The sequence below is a fragment of the Panthera tigris genome, chromosome A1 (genome assembly GCF_018350195.1).
Source record: "Panthera tigris isolate Pti1 chromosome A1, P.tigris_Pti1_mat1.1, whole genome shotgun sequence".
NCBI classification, from domain to species: Eukaryota; Metazoa; Chordata; class Mammalia; order Carnivora; family Felidae; genus Panthera; species Panthera tigris.
The window spans coordinates 135,477,380-135,484,028 of NC_056660.1; positions in this window are offsets into that span (position 1 = coordinate 135,477,380).

Consider the following 6,649-nt stretch of genomic DNA (forward strand, 5'->3'; position numbering starts at 1 on the left):
ATTGAAACATTTAGTCCATTTATACTTAATGTGCCTGCTGATATATTTGGGTTTAAATTTACCATCTAACTTTGTGCTATTTGTTTAAACTATTCCATCTTTATTTTTCTTTTCTTGTCCTTTTTTGGATTGACAGTTTACCATTTTATGTTTTTCCTTGTCTAATTTGGAAAGCGTATACTTGTTTTTATTCTTTTAGCATTTATCCTAGAATTTACAATACACACCACTGTTCAACTTGAGTCCTCTAGAAAGTAGAACTTGAGGCAGAAAATGAAAGTATTAGGAGGTATAGATTCCGGGAAGTGAGGGTAGGGAAGAAAATGGAAAGTCCTGATGTGATGTGTTCCCACAGTGGCCAGGCTTGGTCATGAGCTGTGAAGAGTCATGGGCGTCTCCCAGCGTGCAGTGTTTACTCAGAGCGCGTGACTTCTCCTCAGAGTGCGTGACTTCTCCAGGAGGTTTATAAGAACAAACTGCCCCTCCGAGCAGTTCTTCAAAGGGAGGAAGGAGGGCAGTGTGATTTCCTAACTTCTTCCATCTCACATTTCCCATTGGCCAAGGCTTGCCACACAGAGTTGTCACTTGGTCCATCGGCAACTGCTTAGGAAGCCAAACCTCCTGCTCAGTGGTGTGGCATTGCAGCTAACTGTGGAAGGTGGGGGAACCTCGGGTCAGATAGGCTTGGTGTACTTCAGTTTGGAGGCAGGCAAGAGCCCAGAAAGAAGGAAGCAGCCACGGGAATGTAAAGGGGCATTAGAAGTTTGTGTTCAGGGGCGCCTGGATGGCTCAGTCGGTTAAGTGTTCAACTCTTGATTTCAGCTCAGATCATGATCTCACGGCTCATGAGATCAAGCCCCGTGTCGGGCTCTGCTGACAGTGCAGAGTGCTTGGGATTCTCTCTCCCCTCTCCCTCTCCCTCTCTCTGCCTCTCCCCCCCGCTGTCTCCCCGCTTTCAAAAATAAATAAAAAGTTTGTGTACAATAACTCATTCATAACATGAGAATCTAAAGTTGATATGGGCCTTTACGCTCCTCACAGATAATACAGTAAACCTCATTTACCTTCTTCCTCATTTCTATGTTACTGTCATTGTATATATAATTATTTCCTTCGTTTCATAAAACAATATTTGTTTTAATCAGTCGTCGTTTATTAAGATCTAATTACATATTTACCACTTTCATGGCTCTTCATTTCTTCTTACATCTCAGATTTATTTAGGACCATTTTCCCTCAGTTACATCCTTCAGAATATACTGGTGCTCAAAGTACACAGTGTGCTACCTCCTATTTATGTAAGGAAGAAGGAAAATTCAGATGATTTGTGTTAGTGCAAAGAAATACTAGAAAACAATAGAGAAAATCAACAAACCTAAAGTTGGTTCAACAAAATTGACAGATCTTTAGCTAGATTAACCAAAAAAAAAAAAAAAAGAAGACTCCTATTACTGAGATCAAGAATGAGGAGCCCCACAGTGGGCATAGAGATTACTTAAAAAAACAAACAAAAAACAATATACGTTAAGATGCCTGGCTGGGTCATTAGGTAGAGCATGAGATTTGATCTCTGGGTTGTGAATTCAAGCCCCATGTTGGGCCAAAAAAAAAAAAAAAAGAATGAAGGAAGAGATATCTCTCTGCACCTTAGGAAAGTAAAGATTGTAAACGAGTGCTGTGAACAGCTAGGGCAATGAGTGAATGTTAATGGGCATAGAGCTACTTTCTGGAGTGATAAAAATCTAGAAATGTGTGGTGGTAATTGTTCAACTCTGTGAACCTACTGAAAACTGATGTATTGTACACTTTGAATGGGTAGGTCGTGTGGTATGTGAAGTATATCTCAGTAAGGGGCCTTTAAAAAATAAAACACAGGGGCACCTGGGTGGCTCAGTTGGTTACGCATCGGACTTCAGCTCAGGTCATGATCTCATGTTCCTGAGATCAAGCCCTGCATCAGGCTCTGCACTGACAGATTCACTTTCCCTCTCTCTCTGCCCCTCCCCAACTCACGCGTTCTCTCTCAAAATAAATACACTTAAAAAAAAATAGGGGTGCCTGGGTGGCTCAGTTGGTCGAGTATCTGACTTCCGCTTGGGTCATGATCTCGTGGTTCATGAATTTGAGCCCCACATCAGGCTCTCCACTGTCAGCAAGGAGCCTGCTTCAGATCCTCTGTCTCCTTCTCTGTACCTCCCGTGGTCACTCTCTCTCTCTCCAAAATAAACACTTAAAATAAATAAAACACTGGAAGAATACTTATCTGGGGTGAGGGTCTAGAACTGAGTAGACAAACAGGGAAGAGAGTGAGAATTATTTTTCAGTATTTTTACACAGTTTAAATTTTTGAGCCCTGTAAACAAATTATTCAAAAATAAAATTTATGGAATCCTGGGAAACTGTAATGAAGCAAATGAAAATAAAGTAATGTAGTTAAATGTTAGCTGTTAGTTGAGGGCCTGAATAATAACGCAAAAGCGGTCATGTTCATCAAATAAGGTAGGAAGTATGGAGCTGGAGGTTGGAAGGGAACTGGAATAAAATTTTATTTGGGTCATTGGTTCAAGCAATACATTTTCCATATGGCAATATACCCTTGAGGATAACTATATCCATGCAAGATGAAGAAATGAGTAAATTAAAAGCCTGTAGGTCCTGTGTTTAAGTGACCCACTGTATATCTGAATACATGCTGTACTCACAGTTGGAAACTGTGAGGGGACAACAGGGCCACTGATGCTCCGAATGGCAGTCAGAAGAAGAACCATAAACATTTTGCAACATTTCTCAATCATTTGTAACTTCCTCATGTTTGCGGCCATATCTGTGTTCAGCTGTCTGTATCTCTGTAATGATTGGCTAATACATAACAAGAGGAATGGTTTCATGGTGGTGACATAGGGTATGTCCAGATGACAGAAAGTGGGGTGGTAGAATCTTAAGGCCTTTAGTGGGTGCAAGAGTTCATGAGAAAGGGTGAGAAGTTTGAGTCCCGGGAACCTAGCAAGGAAGAAGGGGTCAGAAGACATTGGCACACTTTTGGGAAATAGTCTTAGGAGTGTCCTAATACCCTCTCTGGATCTGGTTTTATAAGAATAGAGGGTTCATTATATTCTTTCCATGTTCTCTAATCTCTGGGGCCTCCAGTTATGAGGTTGACTGGGGACTCTCCCGGGGTTTTCATGGGACTTAAATTCTTTGTTTCACTTGACTAAATTGCTATTTGAGTCACACCTCGGGCCAGGGCCCTGGAAATAATACACAGCTTCTTGATTTATTAATTCTCTAAATAAACCTTGTACACCTGCTGCCTACCTGATGGGATCGTAGGCATTAGGACGTAGACACCAAAAAAAGGACACAAACTCTAACCCTGTGGATCGGTGGACCTCCCAGCCTAAGAGGCAGAGCTATGAAGAAGCCAGTGTGAAAGTGCTAATAATGAGTTCTCCTAAGTTTTAAGTGTTGACATCTAATTTTTAAAAAGCGCACAGCCTATACGATGTATAGAATTGTTGAATCGCTACTTGTACACCTGAAACTAATAAAACGCTATGTTAACTGTACTAGAATTAAAATAATTTTTCAAAAGCCACACAGGCTAAATAACACTTACCTACTGGCCTGTCTCTACCTTACCGTAAGGGCAGATAATCTTTTAATTTTCAGGTATCTGACTTTCGTGAGATGTGCCTCTCTTGGGATAATTCAGTTCTAATTTTAGGTATTAAGAATCGACTCTTTGGAGGAAGAGGGATGTTTCAAGGACCTCTATAATCAATGATTGTAAGGGTGGTGCCTGGACCAGTAGCATGAGCATCACCTGGGAACTATAGACAGGCATATTCTCGGGCCTGTCACCAGCTTTGGGAATGGGCCTAGACATCTGTGTCTCAGCAAATCCTCCGGTGGCTGTGATAAATGCTAAAGTAGGTAAAGCACTGCCTCTCACCATATTGTAAACGTGCACAGAGCTTAAAAACAGGTCCTAATAATAGAATTCTACGGACTTTTAAGGCTATGCAGAGTTCAGTGTCACTGGGAGTAAATGGGGACTTCTTTCAACTGATAAGGGATATCCACTAAAAATCCACATCAAATATTCTTTGTTTTTTTTTTTAACATTTATTCATTTTTGAGAGAGAGAGACAGAGTGTGAGCGGGGGAGGGTCAGAGAAGGAGAGAGACACAGAATCCAAAGCAGGCTCCAGACTCTAAGCTGTCAGCACAGAGCCTGACATGGGGCTCAAACTCTTTAACTGCGAGATGATGACGTGAGGCGAAGTCAGACGCTCAACCAACTGAGCCACCCAGGCACCCCCCACATCAAATATTCTTAAGGGTGAAAGTTTAGAAGAATTCCTAGTGAAGTCAAGAATAAGGGTGGGGTGTCTGGGTGGCTCAGTCAGTTGAGGGACTCTTGACTTCGGCTCAGGTCATGATCTCACGGTTGATGGATTCGAGCCCTGCATCTGGGCTGACGATGTGGAGCAGCCTTTGGGATTCTCTCTCCCTCTCTCTCTGTCCTTCCCCTGCTCACACTCTCTCTCTCAAAATAAATAAATTAACTTAAAAAGAATCTTATAAAAAGTAAGATAGGATATCTATTATCACTGTTTTAAAGCAACATAATATTGGGCCAACCTCAGTCGGTTGGGCGTCTGACTTCAGCTCAGGTCATGATCTCGTGGTCCGTGAGTTCGAGCCCCGCGTTGGGCTCTGTGCTGACAGCTCAGAGCCTGGAGCCTGTTTCAGATTCTGTGTCTCCCTCTCTCTGACCCTCCCCTGTTCATGCTCTCTCTCTGTCTCAAAAATAAATAAACGTTAAAAAAAATTTTTTAAATAAATAAATAAAGCAACATAATATTGAAGCATATAATCCATGTGACAAGACAATGAAATGACTGTAAAAGACCAAAGTGTCATCATGTTGAGAAGATACAAATATCTCCTTCCAATATACAAGAGGATTTACACTCATACATTTTAAAAAAAGTTTTTTTAACGTATATTTATTTTTGAGAGAGAAAGAGAGAGAGTGTGAGCAGGGGAGGGGCAGAAAGAGAGGGAGACACAGAATCCGCAGCAGGCTCCAGGCTCCGAGCTGTCAGCACAGAGTACGACGCGGGTCACAAACTGTGAGATCGTGACCTGAGTTGAAGTTGGACACTTAACAGACTGAGCCACGCAGGCGCCCCATTACATACATATCTTTAAAACAGACCAGAAAGAGTCCTGTACATCACCAATAAATATTTTGAAGATAGAATTTTAAGTTAAAAAAAAAATCCAATCCATAGAGGCAACAAAATCTATAAAGTGCTACAATAAATGTAATGTGCATTGGGCAAGACGCACACAACATTATAGATGAACAGTAAGGTCGATTGGGGAAAATTTTATAGGCAGAAGGGTCAGCGGTGTGGACAGATTCCACCGACCTCTGGACTGCCTATAAGAGGAATTGTTGGTTCAGCTGCAGCGGGATGCACCACGGAAAGTGCTTCAAAACAGCACTGTCCCTGTAACATTATACATGCTATTAGAAAAGTGAAGAGGGGCTGGTGAATACCTGGTCATCTAGTTAACAATGATTGCTTCTTAGCTGGGAAACTGACCTTGTTGGATCAGAGCTTAGCCAGTGAGTTCACATTCCAATGATGTGGGTAACAAAAGCCTCCCTAACTCAGCAATTTGCTCAACTACCAAAAAGGGTAGGGAATGAGCTTTCTGGATTACCTAGGTTTGCCTTTCCTGAAAATCTAGCCTTATGGCAGCATAACATAGCAGTTAAAAGTGCAGACTCCAGGGGCACCTGGGTGGCTCAGTTGGTTAAGTGTCCGACTTCAGCTCAGGTCATGATCTCACAGTCTGTGAGTTCGAGCCCTGCATCCGGCTCTGTGCTGACAGCTCAGAGCCTGGAGCCTGTTTCGGATTCTGCGTCTCCCTCTCTCTCTGCCTCTCCCCCGTTCATGCTCTGTCTCTCTCTGTCTCAAAAATAAATAAACGTTAAAAAAAAATTAAAAAAAAAATTAGATGTGAAAACAAGGAACCGTCACCACAAGAAAGAGCTGTGGGGAAATAGAGGTAGAATGGCTGACACTAAGGATTGTTGTGGGAGAACTGAAAGAATATAGGAGAGGAAATCTCCAGGAAGTAGAGCAAACTGGTAAGAGAATGTTTGAGGGAAAAGAAAGTTAAGACTTAGATTTCCAACTGAATAATGGGGATACCAGGCAGAGTGAAAAGAGAAAAACAGTAGGAAGTTAGGAAATTAAAGATAATTGCCCAGGGCTGTTGGGAGCTCCACCTGTTCAGAATGAAAAAGCCCGCTGGGTGCCCAGGGCAATGGATGTAAAAGCACCCACACCTAGACACTATCCTAAGAATGTTTATAACCTCAAAGATAAAAGAGAAAATCCTCAAAGATACCAGAAAGGTAGAAACTGCCATCATCCCAGAAAGAAGATTTATATTAGCATCATAAGCTTTCATGAATCATGAACTATTTAGAATAAAATACTTTCTGCTGTGGGACATGGCAGGTTTTATTATTCCTTTCGAGTTCTGACCTAATGGCTGTTGACTCACAACCCTGGAACACTGGTAACTTCCCAGTGAACTGTGCAATTTGAGTTTTGGTTCCTCA